This window comes from Schistocerca serialis, chromosome 3 (genome assembly GCF_023864345.2).
Source record: "Schistocerca serialis cubense isolate TAMUIC-IGC-003099 chromosome 3, iqSchSeri2.2, whole genome shotgun sequence".
Taxonomy (NCBI): Eukaryota; Metazoa; Arthropoda; class Insecta; order Orthoptera; family Acrididae; genus Schistocerca; species Schistocerca serialis.
The window spans coordinates 233,025,637-233,042,629 of record NC_064640.1 but is presented as its reverse complement, the minus strand read 5'-3'; the positions used below and the strand labels follow the sequence as shown (position 1 = coordinate 233,042,629).

The 16,993-nt window shown below is 37.4% G+C and overlaps 1 protein-coding gene across 3 annotated transcripts in view; it reads left to right on the top strand.

The window, feature by feature from the left end:
• Positions 1–16,993, top strand: part of LOC126469975 (serine-rich adhesin for platelets-like) — a 43,431-nt gene that overhangs the window by 17,272 nt on the left and 9,166 nt on the right. For all 3 annotated transcript variants that reach the window (XM_050097419.1, XM_050097418.1, XM_050097417.1), the window contains exon 2: positions 14,060–14,120. The gene's annotated coding sequence lies outside the window, so the exon portion shown is untranslated. The remainder of the gene's footprint in view (positions 1–14,059; positions 14,121–16,993) is intronic.

The following is a 16,993-nucleotide window of genomic DNA, read 5'->3' as shown; positions in this document are numbered from 1 at the left end:
TATTTTGATCCCCAAATAGCAGAACTCCTTTACTACTTTAAGTGTCTCATTTCCTGATTTAATTCCTTCAGCATCACCCGACTTAATTTGACTACATTCCATTATCCCTGTTTTGCTTTTGTTGATGTTCATCTTATATCCTCCTTTCAAGACACTGTCCATTCCGTTCAACTGCTCTTCCAAGTCCTTTGCTGGTGCTGACCGAATTACAATGTCACACACACAATAAAAACAAATGTCACACCTAAGAATGTATGGTACAGCCTGCATTTATTTGCTCTCAAAGCAAGCTTCCACAGTTCTCACTCCCTTGCAGTTTTGTTCTAGAAACATGTAAATATGTTAGAGAGAAACAAAAACTTTAACATAAATGAGCGTGATACCAGGCAGCCTCTGTGTGGAGTCAGTAAGGACATCAGCCTGTAAAACCTTTACTACAAATAGTGTTACAGAAACTCCAGATAGGAATATCAACAATTTAGGAAAAGACATTGTTACTTAGTTTAAAAAAGACACATGAAGTGAAGTGACAGACAGTTAACAATTAAGACACTTACATAAAGATTTTGGTCACAGCCTTCATCAGCTAAAGAGAAACACACACCATTCATATGCACAAGCAAGCACACCCTATGCGGGCATGACTGCCAACTCCAGCATTCCGGCCAGAGATGATGGAGTCGGCAGTCTTTTGTGCGTAAGATGTGCTAGCTTGTGTGTATGAGTGGTGTGTGTTTCTCTTTTGCTGATAAAGGCTTGTATGTGAGTGTCTTTTTAATTGTGCCTGTATGCAACTTAATGTGTCTGCTTTTTGCTAAGTAGAAATCTGCCTTTTTCTATAATGTTTGTAGAAGTGGACAATGGTCTGCCACAAAAAATAAGTTATTAACCCATTTTCACTTTTTATAAATCTCTAAGACCATTTTTATTAGATCGTGGCTTTTAGTCAGTGACAGAATTTTCAGACCATGTTAAGTGCAGCAGCCCTGAAGCAAGAACATGCAAAAACAGCTAATGCTGCTAAAGCAAGATGTAATAGAATTAATTATGGGAGGGGGAGGTTGGCAAAGCTTATAGGTGACAGCATAGGTGGGGTTGGTGGGATCACTCATGGGAAAATTCCTGCAGTAGTGGGTGTTAGAGCTGCACCTTTTTTGGATTGAAGTCAGCTGATAGGTATTCCTGCTTAAGGGAAGTCTCTCTAACAAGGGAATCACTTTTGACAAAGCTTAGGTATCCGAGTAATGAGGGAATTAGTATATTTCATCAAAATATACAAGGTATTAGAGATAAAGTTAGTGAACTGCTTATAGATGTTGACTCTGAAATTATTGGTATATCTGAACACTTCTTAAATAAGGAGATAATTCAGAGGCTTCCTTTACCAGGATACAGGTTGGCTGGCAGCTTTTCGAGGAGCTCTTTGCTGTGTGGGGGAGTAGCCATGTATGTGAAAAATGGCATCCCATTTGAGTCAATTGACGTTTCAAAGTACTGCACTGAAAAGGTGTTTGAATGTTGTGCAGGTGTGGTTAAATTTAACAGAGCTAAACTTCTAACTGTTGTTATTTATAGATCCCCAGACTCCGATTTCACAACATTTTTGCTAAAGCTAGAGGAGGTTCTTGGTTCACTTTATAGGAAATACAAAAAGTTAGTTATATGTGGTGACTTCAATATTAATTGTATAAGTGATTGTGCAAGGACGAGGATGCTGGTAGACCTCTTTAATTCGTATAATCTTATGCAAACCGTATTCTTTCCAACGAGAGGGCAAGGGAACAGTAGAACAACCATAGACAACATTTTTGTTCATTCCTCATTACTAGAAGGCCATTCTGTTAGCGAAAAGGTGAATGGCCTTTCAGATCATGATGCACAAATTTTAACTTTAAAAGATTTTTGTGCTGCAACACGTGTTAAATATAGTCATCAGCTGTTCAGGAAAGCTGATCCAGTTGCTGTAGAGACCTTTGTAAACCTTATAAAGGAACAAGAGTGGCAAGATGTTTATAGCGCTGATACAGTAGACTATAAATATAATGCTTTTCTCGAGACTTTTCTCATGCTCTTTGAAAGTTGCTTTCCGCTAGAATGTTTAAAACAGGATACTGGCACAAACAGGCAGCCTGGGTGGCTGACTAGATGGATAAGAACATCTTGTAGAACAAAGTGGCAGTTATATCAAAACGTTAGAAACAGTCAAAATCTAAATGCAGCAGCCCATTACAAACAGTATTGTAAGGTGCTTAAAAATGTTATTACGAAGGCAAAAAGTAAGTGGTATGCAGATAGAATAGCTAAGTCTCAGGATAAAATTAAAACCATATGGTCAGTCATAAAGGAAGTTGCTGGTCTGCAGAGACAGGTCGAGGATATAGAATCAGTGCGTAGTGGGAATGTCCGTATTACTGATAAGTCGCATATATGTACAGTATTTAATAATCACTTTCTGAATATAGCAGGTGAACTAAATAGAAACCTAGTCCCAACAGGGAATCATATAGCGCTCTTAGAAAAAAGTGTTCAGAGACTGTTACCTGAAATGCTCCTCCATGATACTGACAAGAGGGAGATTGAGTTAATAATTAAATCACTAGAGACCAAGAACTCTCACTGATATGACGGGGTGCCTAGCAGAATACTGAATTATTGTTCTATGTATGTTAGCCCAGTTCTCAGGCATATCTGTAACTTTTCCTTTAGGAGTGGTCGGTTTCCTGACTGATTAAAGTACTCGGTAGTGAAGCCACTTTATAAAAAGGGAAACATTGATAATGTTGACAATTTTAGACCTATTTCTATTCCATCGGTGTTTGCTAAAGTTATCGAGAAGGTTGTATATTCAAGGTTACGGGAGCATTTAAATTCACATAATTTGCTGTCAAATGTTCAGCTTGGCTTTAGAAATGGTTTAACAACTGAAAATGCTATATTCTCTTTTCTCTGTAAGGTTTTAGATGGATTAAATAAAACGCTAGGTGTTTTCTTTGATTTAACGAAGGCTTTTGACTGTGTTGACCACAAAATATTACTGCAGAAGTTGGACCATTATGGAGTAAGGGGAGTAGCTTACAATTGGTTCGTCTCTTACTTTAAGAACAGAAAGCAGAAGGTAATTCTCTGCAATATTGAGAGTGGTAGTGATGTTCAGTCCCAATGGGGCACTGTTAAGTGGGGCGTTCCCCGAGGGTCGGTGCTGGGGCCACTGCTGTTTCTTATTTATATAAATGATATGCCTTCTAGTATTACAGGTGATTCAAAAATATTTCTGTTTGCTGATGACACCAGCTTGATTGTGAAGGATCTTGTGTGTAATATTGAAACAGTAACAAATAATGTAGTTCATGAAATAAGTTCGTGGCTTGTGGAAAATAATTTGATTCTAAATCACAGTAAGACTCAGTTTTTACAGTTTCTAACTCACAATTCAACAAGAACCAATATTTTGATCAGACAGAATAGGCATATTATAAGCGAGACGGAACAGTTCAAGTTCCTAGGCGTTCGGATAGATAGTAAGCTGTTGTGGAAAGCCCATGTCCAGGATCTTGTTCAGAAGCTTAATGCTGCTTTATTTGCCATTAGAACAGTATCTGAAATAAGTGACACTTCAACACGAAAAGTAGTCTACTTCGCATATTTTCATACGCTTATGTCGCATGGTATTATTTTTTGGGGTAATTCTTCTGATTCAAAAAGGGTATTTTTGGCTCAGAAACAGGCTGTTCGAGCTATATGTGGTGTAAGTTCGAGAACCTCTTGTCGACCCCTATTCAAAAATCTGGGAATTCTGACATTGCCCTCACAGTATATATTTTCTTTAATGTCGTTTGTTGTTAGCAATATTAGCCTATTTCCAAGAGTTAGCAACTTTCACTCAGTTAATACTAGGCAGAAATCAAATCTGCATGTAGAATGCACTTCCTTGACTCTTGTGCAGAAAGGAGTGCAGTATTCTGCTGCATCCATTTTCAATAAGCTACCACAAGAACTCAAAATCTTAGCAGTAGCCCAAACTCTTTTAAGTCTAAACTGAAGAGTTTCCTCATGGCTCACTCCTTCTATTCTGTCAAGGAGCTCCTGGAAGAGCTAAAAAACTAAGCAAATTCCAGTGCTACATTGTTGATTTTCTTCATTTAAACTTAAGACTTCTCCTTAATTTGGCCCCACGGAACAATAAATAAATAAATAATACAATGTATTCTGATTTCTGATGTTACTTAACGTGTGTGTGTGTGGGGGGGAGGGGGGGGGGGGCAGGCATGTGCACGCTAGTGTGCATGCTCTTGCTCAAATGACATCCCACAATCTGTAAACATTTACTGGATTAATAAAGAATTTTAATTTGTACCGGCAAGAATATGCAATGGCAGCATTTATATACAAACAATCATAATTCACATCTGTGTGGCTTGCAGCTGTAGCATTGTGGATCAAATCAGATCAGTAGATTGTAGCTATTCATGTAGATAACTTTGGCTGATGGCATGATATAATTTTCCTGCTAAAATCAGAGATTCATTTACTTCAGCAACAGTTCCGTGGTATCAAAAGGTCGTTGATGGCACTAGTAAACTGTGCTGTGTATCCAGCAGAATTTGGTATGTTGTATGTTTTAAAGTTACTGTTGAATGTCTTCTTCCATCTGCTGAATTGTCCATAGCATATTTATGATGGTTAATGGGTACTGTGAAGAGACTTTAATATCTGGAGGTGTATAAAGACAGCAGCCTACTTCTCTTTAGATATCCCATCAGTGTGGCTTTTCACCAGTTACAAAGTGCAGTGATCCTTTGCAGGAGGACTGGACACATGGTCAGGATGCATATGTTCAAATTCCAGTCAGACTGACCTGTTGCATGTTGTCTGTTTTTGCTCTTACCAGTGCAGGTTAAGTCTGGGACCCTGGGTCAGAGAAAGTATAGTACAAGAAATCTTATACATCAGATTTTATTTTAAACAAGCCATTTACTAATTTTTATATGATTTGTTTACATTCATAGGTCTAAACAGGAATGTACTGTCAGCTGCTCAGTAGTTTACCCTGGCAGTGTCTTTATGAGTTGACTTCCAGATGAAATTACTGTCTTTGACAAAGGAATCTGTACAATCCTAAAGGAGCAGATGATGTGCATTTGTTGGAATAATTTACTCATTTGCTGTGATGCCTTGGGTGATATATAGATCATTCAGCAAATGTACCCAGTAAACAAAGGAGTTAACACATACAAGACACCTTTCACTTAGTACAGTAGCAAGGGAATGAAGTATTATTCGTCTGGGTGTCAGGCCGTGCAGGAATCCATGGAAATGAGCAAGCTTACATGGCAGCAAGGGGTGATGGCAAGTAATCAATGTACTATCCCATGCTGTCCCCTTGGCTGCTGTTACCCATTGAGTAGAAGAGTTAGGTGTCAAAAGGAGACTGAGTGGTTGGCAGTAAAAAGTACAAATTAAGCCTGATAAAGCCAACAATTTTGCCATGATGAACATCGTTGCAGTCACACAGGTAGAAATTAGTGGCCTTAACATGACTGAGAATAGGGCGCTGTACTCTGACACAAAGGCAACTCCAGGAGGACCCACCAGGGTGCATTGCTTGTTGTGTACCAGTGGTGCTATGCCACATTTTCCTTGATTGCACTTTATATTCTGAAAAAAGGGCAGCAGTTTGTCTTGATAATGATTTGTCCACTTAAATACAATGAGATGAGTGTGGAAAAGGGTTTAAGGTCTTGCATGTTGTGTAGATTCCTGTCCAAATTACTGAGTAGATTATTTTAATGTATCTGGTTCATCCTTTTAGAGTTAGTGATCAAAGAAGCAACAATTATCTGACAATAGTTTTACAATTTTTCCTATATGACCATTTTGAGCCACACTTTCTGTCTATATGATCAGACTAATCCCAGGAACCACTGTACAAGATTTGACCCGGTTTTGATCCATGTTGAGCTTGGTGGTCTATCTGACCTAGCTTTCACATTTCAACAATGTAGAGGTGTGCTAGGAATGAAATGTAGATTAGGCTCCTTTCCACAGTAGGATACCTAGCCAGGGACATGCAGGTTTCTGAAGTGATGTTAAATTTGAAGCTCCTACTGCGCTATATGCACATTAGATACCCGTGCAGATGCCTATAAATGAAGTTACTGTTACACCCAGACAACTCATCCATGGTGTCCCTCCTAAGAGTCGTCATGTAAATTTTCTGCTGTGTTTCAGCAGACATTTGCAATTTTGTTTTTGCAGTGTGTAGCTGGAGTCAGCCAAAGCAAATACTGCTCATCACATCTTTCATACAACTCCCTGCATCAATGAAAGCATTGGTTTGTTTCCCTGTTACAAACAAAATTATGTTTAAAGTGAAATTTTACATGCATGTTCAATAGAGTGGTCCCAAATTAGTGTAGCGCAGTACTTATCAATTTGTATTGACAGAAACATTAAAAAATGATGAATAACCAGTACTCCGGCAATGGGGATACACTACACATGGCCTGCACCTGAATAGGATGGGGAAAATATGTTAGCTTCTGTATTACCAGAAACTGTAAGGGGGTCCACAGTCACACAAGGAGTGATACCTGTGGTTAATGGGTCCAGGCAGACAGGTTTTTTAGGTTAAAGCCAAAGTCCAGACAGATGACAATCAAGATAAATAGAATAAAAGAAACTTCATGTACAGTAAATAGGGGTAAAGCTAAGGGCAGTATCAACTTATTTCATCAAAATATCAGGGCAATAAAACATAAAGCCGGCCAGAGTGGCCGAGCGGTTCTAGGCACTACAGTCTGGAACCACTCGACCGCTGGTTCGAATCCTGCCTTGGGCATGGATGTGTGTGATGTCCTTAGATTAGTTAGGTTTAAGTAGTTCTAAGATCTAGGGGACTGATGAACTCAGAAGTTAAGTCCCATAGTGCTCAGAGCCATTTGAACCATTTAAAACATAAAGTAGATGAGCTATTAGTGTGTTTAGATGACCTCAAAAATAAGAGTGATATTGATATACTCTTGTCTGTCTGAACACCATGTAACTGTGGGCATGGATAGTGTCAATATAAGTGGGTATAATTTGGCATCTTACACTTATAGATCTAGGATGGATAAAGGAGGAGTTGCCATTTTCATAAAACAAGGGTATAAATGCAAAACTGTATAAGTAAGCAAATTTTGTGTTGATCGGCACTTTGAGGTTTGTGCATGTGAACTTCTGCTAGATAATGTAGTACTGATATTAGCAACAGTGTATAGGTCCCCATTAGGAGACTGGGAGCTGCTCATAAAAAAAGTGTGACTCCCTATTATGCTGTCTGTCAGACAAAAAGAAATTATTAATCTCTGGTGATTTCAGTGTAAACTTTCTAAGTAACAGGGTGTATACGACCCGGGACTACTGGGAGATCCGGGAAAAACCCGGGAATTTTTTCATCCGGGAGAGAATAAGGATAAACCCGGGAATTTTTCATTGTTTTGGCTTTTGTTTTCAGTTAAATTTTTGTGATTTTGACGGGTAAGAACCAATACTCTAACAAAGGATATTACTGTATCCCGCTTCTGCAGTATTATATTGCAGCAACAAAACATGAACGTGAGAAAAAAAACCGAAAATAAAGCTTAAGTCGCAAAAGAAATACGCCATATAAAACACAGTGCTCATACAAGCGTTTGCCAACTGCAAAGTGTGTCAAAGGCTTTGGGAAGACTATGCAATTCTTCCTAACAACAAATTGCCTCCGATGAGCGTGACGTCACAAGTGTTTACTTTGGATTTGTTTGAGCAGTTGTGGACCGGCCCTTGTGCGTGTGCAGTTTAGTCACGTATGAGAAGAACCAGTCCCCGCTTCTTCGCTACAGACGTGTGGCTGGGCGCTACTATCTAATATTGCCCCGGTTCGGAAATATCGGAGATCCGGGGCTGATTCACAGAGCGGTCTGAGTTCTAGTGGGGAGTCTCCACGTGACCCGTGTTTACGTTTAGTGATTTTGCTGTTTCCTCTTCATTTATTGCTCTCACATTAAACGAAAACAAAACGGATATCTATGGCCGTGAGCTATCAAATGAATTAAAATATGTTCTCGTAATTACGGAAGGCTAAAATGTGTTATTAGTTTCAGGTTTTATCTCCACCTTTCTGACAGTCGGGCATTAATCGCCTTGCAGAACAATGAAGTTATTTTTGTCGGTTTGCTAAAGAAATTTGGCTTTTATTAATCTTTTCCGCTGGGGCAGGCAATTTATTTGAAACGAAGTGCTTAAATCCATACTATGGGCTAGTTTCAACTGTTCGCTGCATTTCAAAAGTGCATGTTTTCATCTTCTAGCACGTATGGCATTATGCCATAATAAAGAACCAAACATGAGATAATACAGTACCGGTACTCAAGATAATTTACGCCCAAATCTGGACATACGAATGTGCACTTTAAGCCGAATTACGCATTGTAGTATGGTTCACGAAATTCCGATGTTCTTGGAGTATCCTGATGATGTTTTGTTTCTTTTATGACACAGTGTAAGATCTTTTAATGTTTTACACTTACGAGCATACGGGCTTCGTGCATAATCGTAGATGCGCAAGCGCGGTGACGCCTGTTTCTGGCACTCTCTGGCAACTACTGAAACGAACCTATTTCTAACAGGTCACGTGATAATATTTCGAATGGTTGTTTGAAAAGCGTTACTTTCAAAGTAAATGTCCGTTTATGCAAGATGAATTATGTGCGAGAATGTACGATGAATTTTTTAAATCGCGGAGCGTTTGACTCTCATTTAAAAATCAAGTCTTTGAGGACATACATTTAGAAAAATTTCGAGCTCAGAAGATCATACATTTATGTCTTTATTAAAAATTTTACTGACGCATTTGTGTGTTGTACCTTAAAGTGTAACACGCGCAAAAAAAATCAACATTATATGTGAAAGCTTAGCTGCTCTTGCAGCTTACTAACCTCAGAGACCAATATTGTATGTGAAAGCTTTGCTTTTCTTGTAGTAACGCTGTGTACGTTAATTTAAACCATTAACTTTTCCTATTTGTGTGTACGCGCTACTTAACACTGATTTTGATATTGGCTGACTATATCACGTATCCTATGCTAGAAGATCCGCTGTCATCGGCTGGTGAGATCCCGTGACGAGCTAGGACTGGCTACAAAAGCGCATTGCAATCTTGATTTCAATGCTTCGGAAAGTAACATGCGGCGTTTGGTGGAATTTAAATTTACACTTTCGTAATATGCAGCGTACATGTTGCTGCACATCAAAGATCTTTCCAAAACGTGTTTTTTTTTTCTATAACCATTCAAAATATTGATAATTTTTACAGTTCTGAGGAAAAGTATACTGTCACTTGACAGGGAAAAAGTGTATTTTCACCTGGGAGAAAGTGTAATTTTTTTTCTTGTCCGCGTATACACCCTGAAGTAATTCTGATAGGAAACGTGAACTAGAAGTGTATATATAACTATAACTTAGAATCAGCGTTCAGTTCCCCTACACATATAGCCCAAGACAGTAGCACACTAATAGATAATGTATTTGTACAGAAAGAGGATGTAAAACAAACACATGCTTTTCCTGTGGTAAATGGATTGTCAGACCATGATTCACAACTGATTAATTTACAAAACCTAACAAGGTTTACAGTTCGGAAACCATTAAGTGTGAGGTCGCTCAACCCGGTATCTATAGAGCACTTCAGAGAGAGCTTAAGAAATGTTAATTGGGGAGATGTATATAATGAGCCAAATGTTAATGATGAATGCAACATATTTCTTGATCAATTTATATTCCTTTTTGAACATTTTTTCCCCAAAGAAAATTACTAAATGTAACACCACACGCTTTTCAAAGAAACCTTGGATTACTACAGGCATTAGTGTCTTCAGAAAGAAAAAGAAAACTGTATGAGACAGCAAGAACTAGTAAAGATCCAGAAGTAGTTTTACACTATAAAATTATTGTGACATACTGAGAAAAGTTGTAAGGAAATCAAGAAATATGTATGTTAGAGAAGAAATTAACAACTCCAGCAATAAAATCAAATTAATATGGAATGTTGTTAGAAGAGAGACAGGAAAAGTAATCACTGGGGTGGGATGTATTACTTCACTTCCGGAAGGTGTTAAATACAGTTCCACGCTATTGCCTGATAAACAAAGTAAGAGCCTACGGAATATCAGACCAGCTGTGTGGCTGGATTGAAGAGTTTTTAGCAAACAGAACACAGCATGTTGTTCTCAATGGAGAGACATCTACAGACGTTAAAGTAACCTCTGGCGTGCCACAGGGGTGTGTTGTGGGGCCATTGCTTTTCACAATATATATATATAAATGACCGAATAGATAGTGTCGGAAGTTCCATGCGGCTTTTCACGGGTGATGCTGCAGTGTACAGAGAAGTTGCAGTATTAGAAAATTGCAGCGAAATGCAGGAAGATCTGCAGTGGATAGGCACATGGTGCAGGGAGTGGCAACTGAACCTTAACATAGACAAATGTAATGAATTGTGAATATGTAGAAAGAAGGGTCATTTATTGTATGATTATATGATAGCAGAACAAACAATGGTAGCAGTTACTTCTGTAAAATATCTAGGAGTATGCGTACGGAACAATTTGAAGTGGAATGATCATATAAAATTAATTGTTTGTAAGGCGGGTGCCAGGTTTAGATTCATTGGGAGAGTCCTTAGAAAATGTAGTCCATGAACAAAGGAGGTGGCTTACAAAACACTCGTTCGACCTATACTTGAGTATTGCTCATCAGTGTGGGATCCGTACCAGGTTGGGTTGACAGAGGAGATAGAGAAGATCCAAAGAAGAGTGGCGTGTTTTGTCACAGGGTTATATGGTAAGTGTGATAGTGTTACGGAGATGTTTAGCAAACTCAAGTGCAGACAAGAGAGGCGCTCTGCATCGCGGTGTAGCTTGCTGTCCAGGTTTCGAGAGGGTGCATTTCTGGATGAGGTATCGAATATATTGCTTCCCCCTACTTATACCTCCTGAGGAGATCACGAATGTAAAATTAGATAGATTCCAGTGCAGGCTTCCAGCAGTCGTTCTTCCCACGAACCATATGCGACTGGAACAGGAAAGGGAGGCAATGACAATGGCATGTAAAGTGCCCTCCACCACACACTGTTGTGTGGCTTGCGGAGTACAAATGTAGATGTAGATGTACTATTAAAGAGAATGAGACCATCCTAACCAACAGTACACAAGTAGCTAATGTATTTAACAACCATTTCTTAAGTGTAGGAGAAAAAATTGGTGGGTGAGAACAGTTCAAAAGAAAACGCCAGGTAATACATGGAAGGGTCTGTTCTGAAAAAATTTTGGCAGATTTTCACCTAAAGTCCCCTTGTGAAATAAGTAAAATTATTAAATCTTTGAAAAATAAATGTTCTGTTATAGTAGATGACATCTCTAATAAGATACAAAAACAATGTAAAACAATTAAAGCTGATATCATATATGTAATGCATCACTAACTCAAGGTATTTTACCAGACAGGTTAAAATACGCCATTGTCAGGCCTCTCTACAAAAAGGGAGACACCACAGATGTCAATAATTATCGGCCAGTATCCTTGCTTACACCATTTTCAAAAATCTTTGATAAAGTAATGTAGTCAAGAGTGGTTAGCCGTCTCAACAGTAATGGGATACTTCGTAAATCACAGTTTGGATTTCAAAAATGCTGTTCCACTGAGACAGCAATGTACAATTTCACTGTCCACATAATAAAGTCTTTAAATAGTGAATTGTCAACAACAGGAATTTTCTGTGACTTGTCCAGAGCATTTGACTGTGTGAACCATGACATTATGTTACAGAAATTACAATTCTATGGTATAAATGGAGTAGCATATGAGTGGTTCAAGTCATATCTACAGAACAGGAAGCAAAAAGTTTCCTTATATGGGTCAAGTGATTTAAATAAGTTTGCCAGTTCATCTAACTGGGGTGAAATTACATTAGGTGTTCCACAGGGTTCAATCATGGGTCTCCTTCTGTTCTTGATATGTGAATGACCTCCCTTCCTATCTGAAACAGGAAGCTGAACTAAATACAACACATCAACAGAAGTCAGTAGACAGGGTAGAGCATTCTAAGTTTTTGGGAGTATGTATAGATGAGAAACTTAATTGGAAAATTTATATTTTGGTTCCTCTAAAGCAAGGTTCAGCAACTTTTGTAATCAGAATAATTGCCAATTTCTGAGGATATAGAAATTCGTAAGCTAACACACTTTGCATACTTTCATCTCTGATGTCATACCGAATAATATTTTGGTGTAACTCAACATTTAGACAAAATTATTCACTGCTCAAAAGAAAGTGGTTAGAATAATGTGTGGGGTTCATAGTTGCACATCTTGTAGGCATCTTTTAAAAAGATTGTGAATTCTTATAACAGCTTCACAGTACATTTACTCACTAATGAAATTTGTTCTCAGCAACATGGACCAGTTTGAAAACAGTGACATTCATGATCATAATACCAGAAAAAAGAAAGATGTTCACTATCCTTTATTCAACTTATCTTTGGCACAGAAAGGGGTAAAATATGCTGCTGTAAAAATTTTTGACAAATAACCAGATGAAATAAAATGTCCGACAGACAGCAGTAACAGCTTCAGAAATTAATTGAAATAATATCTCTTTGACAACTCCTTCTATACCATAGATGAATTCTTGAATAGGAATAAATAAATCTATAAATATAGTATATGCATTTTGTGCCATTTAAGGGAATGGGGTAAATAATAGAAATATTAATCTATGTATTGTAATATCTATATATTAAAAAAATCTTGTTTCATATGTGCATTTCTTGTGCACTTGACATGTTCCACATCATAACAGCTACCGTACCATGCGACTGATCAATGAAACACGCAATCAACTAACTAGCAGTGCTGCTGCATGGTGGTATCAGTCAACACTGGCTAGGGCGATGCGTGAATTACTGTTGGAGTACTGATACTGCTGCTAATAGTTGCACAGCTGACTGAAGATAAATGAACAAGTACTACACACATGCGAACAGAATATTTTAAGTTATTTATCAAAAACAGCTGAATATTTGGTACTAACTTCTATACATGTCTTCCTATATGAGTACTGAACTGCGTAATGCAATTTTCCTGCACTTCGTTTCATTGATGATGACCGCAAAAGAATCCTCTATGGTAGACTGTCTCCTTTTCACATCAGAAAGCAGGCTATGTGAAGGTGTTGAACACAGTTTCGTTGTATTACTTTACTCCTGTTCCCATTTTCTAGGACTAATTGGACATTACAAGTGGTTAAATACTTGTATATCATGTGTGAAGAAAGCTCACTCTCAAGATGATAGATCCTTAGTGCTCTGTTAGTGTTGTTCAGAGATGAACATGAAGATAATGTTGAACAACTCTGCTGACTCACCCTGTTGCTTTCCTTTGTGGGGCATATTTGATTGATTTTACAGGAGAGAAACTGTTGTATAGTTCCTCTCCCACCACCTCTAATACTATTCTGCATGATAAATAGTATGAAATTCACCTTAAAGTTTCAAGTGTGTTTCCCTTCCTTCTGTGGCAAAGTACAGTTATGTGAGAAACTACTTATCACTCTCATTCCAATATTTTCCTTATTCCGAGGTGTGGAAGCGGTGTGTGGCTCAGTGGCTAGATGTCAGATTAAATATCAAAAGGTCCAGGTTTTAATCTGCAGTTGGTCCTTTTCCTATCACTTATTATTTCTTTCACATCTGGCAATGATTCGTTAGTTTGAAAAATGTTGAGATTCACCATGGCTTGGAGTCCACAGTAAACTGTGGGTTGTCGTGTAGTTGTCTGCATACGTCAGCTCAGTGTCAGAGGAAGCAAGGGGATACCACTTCCATTGGGACCATATCCAGTAATGCACTGCAGTGTTCCAAATAACCTTTGGGTTGAGGACAGCTTTATTATGTGGAAATGTCAAAGTGATTATCTGAAAAGTTAACCAAAGCTTGTGTTATCAGCAAACTGATAAATATTTTGAAATTTATGTTTGTTTTTAGGTCATTTACATTTAGGAGGAACGTCTGACTGGTGCTCGGGAACAACATATTTAATCTCTTGGTAAGCTGAGTGTTGGTCTGTAATTGTGTTGCATGCAGTGTGTTGTATTTTCACTATTTGTTTGTGTCTGTAAAGGTATGACATGACCCAACAGTAGGTGTGCCTCTTAAGCCTAGTTTATTTAATTTCTGTAGTAGTGCATCATTATCTATTATACTGAATGCCTTCAACAAGTCAAGGAATCCTCCAATATTATATTCACCATTGTCCACTTTCTGGTAAATTTCACTCAGAAATTCATAGGTAGCAGTGCCGGTCGGCTGTTCATTTTAAACCTGTGTTGCGCTATGAACAGAATTTGATATTTTTGCATAAAGCATGTCAGTCTGTTGTGGAAGACCTACTCAAAAAATTTTGAGAAGCAGGACAATAGGGCAATTGCCCTGTAATTGACAACTTCCTCTGTTTTTTCCTTTTTTTAAATATTAGTTTCAGTTTTGCATTTTTTTGATAGGAAGAGAAGACCTTGATGTCAGTAAACTATTGCATAAATGTGTCAATGGTTTTACAGTGATTCCACTACATCTCTTTATTATTTTATCAGGTATACTATCAACTCTAAATGATTATTAATTTCGTTTTTAAAGTTTTTATTACAGTAAAAATTTCTTCTTTATTCATTTGGTACAGATGTAATGAGGTAGCAGTGTTGTTGATCTTGACTGATGTTGCTGTTGCATTTTGGTTACTTGGGTTAATCTTACTGATTAGTTGCCTACATATGTTTATTAATAGTTGTTGACGATTTTTGCTATATTCCTTGTGTCAGTTATTTTCTCATCATCTTGACATAGCTTGATATTGGCATTTCTGTTAGTGACATTACCTGTCTACTGTTTCACAACTTCTGATGTAGCTTTTGTCTTGTGGCATGTAAAGGTCATTTTCCTTCATTTTTGCTTCTGTAACAACTATTAAAATATTACTTGTATTTTCTGCAGTAAGCATGAAATTCATCACACACCCACAGTGTCCTTAATACAATATAGATTTTCTTTTTTTCTGTGAAAGATTAATTGCAGCTAGACCTGTTTTTATTATTAGACCATAGCCTGTGTTCATTCAGTGGGAATGCAGTTTTATAGTAGTTACTACATATTTCCACAGATTTGTCAGACTTTTGACATGTTCTGCCATGCTGATATACTGCATTCCATGTTTCCTCACCTAACAGTTGTCTGAAGGTATCTATATTTTTTCACTTAGCATTCATTCTTCTGTCATTAATTCTGTTTGCATTGTGGTTTGTGGTATAGAAAACATTACACCGTCCATTATGGGCACAAAACCCTGTATTTATTGTTCTAGCCTGGAATTATTTTCTGCATTTATAATTTTTTTGTTTGAGTTTTCCTGGAAGTTCAATTAATCATCACACACCATTAGATTTTTCTTATTATCTTTAAGCTTATTGAATGCACTGTCTTAGTTTCTATAAGAATATAAGCTAAGATCACATTTGGGCTTCTGTACAGGCAAATTGTAATTGTTTTTAGTGAAGTATAAATTTAGTATAAATTTTGAAGTTTTGTTTTCCTTTCCCATGATTTTAAACAGCAGTGTCTCGTGTTACTTCTAACAAAAATGCGTATCTCACCATGCTCAAAGGATATTGTACAGAATGAGGAGGATTGTGTAAACTGGCAACAATACAGACCTTTATCAGTGTTCACCTAAGCATATAAAAGAAGCTTCCTTCAGATGTTTCTGGTTAATTTTTTTCCTCACTGTGGATCTTTTTTTTTCTGTATCTGTATCTGTATCTGTATCTATCATTTTTGTTTTGTCACCTAAAAATGTCTCTTCTGTTATATTTCTGTGTTTTTGGTAGTTGCACAACTTTCAACACAAACAATTTCTGAGTTTGGTGTTTCAGGTTTGCTCAGCCCGATCGCAATGTGGCTTTTGTCGAAACTGGTTGTTTTTATTTCAATGAGGTCATCTATGTGTATTAATTTTGTTAGTATTTTGCCAATGTATGACTTCCCAGTGTTGTTGTGATGTCTGTGTTTCATAAACAATTCTATTGAAATGGAAAGTTCAAAGAATTTTACATTAGGATAGACCTTGCTCTTTCTTTTTTTTTTTTTTTTTTTTTTTTAAAAAAAAGCTCCAAATTTATGACCGAGTCATCCTGCAGGTCCTATCTGTGAGGCATGCTAGTACTAGTGATGTTGGGCACTTTAAGATCAAGTAGTGTAGAAAAGCGCTGTGTAGTATGCCTACCCTCCTTTCAGTATTCATCATTACTTGCACCCATGATTATGAAAGTATCATTCTTAGATAATTCTCTGAGTGAGTTTGGTGTTTTTTGTTATTTCAGTCAAAGGTGCACTCAATTTCATCATTCCTATAGCCATATGTGATGTATTATACTCATTTATTTTTTCAGATTTCTCATGGTGTGGATGTCACCGAGCATCACAACTCATTTTTTATATTCCTTTGTTTATTGCTTGAATACATTCTCTTGACTTTCTGCACAGAGGTGTTTATAGTGCAGCTGAAGTTAGATTATAATTTACAGAATTTATTTGTTGGCTGTCAGCTTCTTCTGCAACTAATACATTGTAATTATTTTTTGTCACAACTGTTACCGATATATTGCCTGTGTGTGTATTTTCATTTTGCTGTTTGGCACACATACTTCTGTTATTATTGTTTGTATTTGTTTTTAATCTTTTCAGTGCATCTTGTAAGCACTATATATTGTTTAATTGTGTTGCAGTAACTAACTGTTCAGTACCTAAACCTTGGTTTGTAACATCTGGGATATAGGGATGCACTGTTTGTTATCACAAAAACATAACAATTTTTTTGTACTGAGCCACTGGATACAGAAGGGATGAATCTACAGTTGAGATTCTGTGAAA